The 1,799-nt window shown below is 35.3% G+C and overlaps 1 long non-coding RNA gene across 1 annotated transcript; it reads left to right on the forward strand.

Annotated features, from left to right (window-relative positions):
• Positions 1–558: 558 nt before the first annotated feature.
• On the forward strand, positions 559–1,799 carry LOC134244941 (uncharacterized). Its single transcript, XR_009987337.1, has 3 exons — positions 559–690; positions 1,390–1,481; positions 1,753–1,799. It is a non-coding gene; the product is annotated as an uncharacterized LOC134244941 (long non-coding RNA).

A 1,799-nucleotide genomic window follows, 5' to 3' on the forward strand; every position in this document is an offset into this window, starting at 1 on the left:
TTTATCATGTGTTTATTGTGTGTTGAAAGTTTTGATAGTGTCACCATGGTATCTTTCTTTGTAGTAAAGAAAAAGTCATAGAGGGCATCAAAGGCCTCAGTTCTAATGCTACTGATTGTATAATACATGTGATTCAAGCTCACGAGGGATTCGATATCAAAATCTATTTAAACTTTATTTTTCTATTTTTTTCTCTAAATTTTGATACTTTTTTGGCATCACGTTTTGTAGCTCTGCGCTACATGTCGTCTACAGTAGATGTATTAATGTACATGTGTATATCTAGAGAATTTTGTACCTTTTGCTAAAATATGCTATATTGTATACTTAAAATTCAATGTTTTTCCCAGAGATGGGAGTTCAGCCATAAAGATGTCCAGCTCCTTGTAAGTTTTGTTTTTTGAACATTCCATTTAGGTGATACATGAAAGGTTTATTAATTCTAAATTAGAGCCTTTCTTAATAGCAATATGTATGATAATCAAACAGTACACAAAGATGATGTATATTTGACCAAATTACTTTAACCCGTTCTGTATTTGTTTTCTAACAGGTGGATCCCATGAGGCCATGCAGCTTGATCCACACAGACGCCAGCGGTCGTTCAGCGAGTCTCTCCACATCAACGTGTTTCCCTAGCCCACCATGCTCGTAGGGACCCCTTCTCCTACCATGGTCGGAAACCGAAAAGTAGGTTCAGGAAATAATGTATAAACATTTTAAAGTTTATTTAAGTTTGAATTAAACTAGCATCACATTTAAAGGTGCTTTTCCTTAAAATAGTTTGTTGATAGTTTAATGACAATAGTTAAATAACAATGTAATTTTTTTTAAATGTGACCGAATTACCTTCACTTGTAGCAATGTTTCTCACAGAGAGTTACCCTTCTTGTAGCAATGTTTCTCACAGAGTTATCTTCACTTGAAGCAATGTTTTTTATAGAGTTATCTTCTCTTGTAGCAATGTTTCTCACAGAGTTTCCTTGTCTTGTAGAAGTGTTTCTCACAGAGTTATCTTCTCTTGAAGCAATGTTTCTTATAGAGTTATCTTCTCTTGTAGCAATGTTTCTCACAGAGTTTTCTTGTCTTGTAGCAATGTTTCTCACAGAGTTATCTTGTCTTTTAGCAATGTGTTTCTAACAGACAGAGTTATTCTTTTTGTAGCAATGTTTGTCACAGAGTTATCCTCTATTGTAGCAATGTTTCTCGCCTTCTTCTCTTTACTAATGATTCTCACAGAGTTATCTTCTCTTGTAGCAGTGTTTCTCACGGAATTATCTTCTCTTGTAGCAATGTTTCTCACAGAGTTATCTCATCTTGTAGCAATGTTTCTCACTGAGTTATCTTCTCTTGTAGCAATGTTTCTCACCGAGTTATCCTCTCTTGTAGCAATGTTTCTCGCCGTCTATGCAGATGCCAGTAAAGAGTAACTCCTTCACCCCCAGTCCTAGCCCTAGTCCTACCAGAAAGTCATTTATGAGGTAAGATTTCAGGGAAAAGTAACTCCTTTACTCCAATTGGTTAATTCCTAATCATAAGTCATACCAGAAAGTCATTTATGAGGTAAGATTTCAGGGAAAAGTAACTCCTTTACTCCAATAGGCCAAGCCTTAGTCATAAGTCATACCAGAAAATCATTTGCGAAGCAGCTCCTCTAATAAACCAAGAAATAATTATCGCCATTACTTTGAGATTGTTTTGTGAAAATGTCTTATATTTTTAGAGCACTTTATTATTGTATTATCTTTTCAGAAGTTTGAGTCCCTTAGCTGTCAGACCTAGTCCAGTGGGGAAAAGAA

The sequence above is a fragment of the Saccostrea cucullata genome, unplaced genomic scaffold (genome assembly GCF_032062105.1).
Source record: "Saccostrea cucullata isolate Sc308-1 unplaced genomic scaffold, CSIRO_AGI_Scuc_v1 ctg21154, whole genome shotgun sequence".
Classification (NCBI taxonomy): domain Eukaryota; kingdom Metazoa; phylum Mollusca; class Bivalvia; order Ostreida; family Ostreidae; genus Saccostrea; species Saccostrea cuccullata.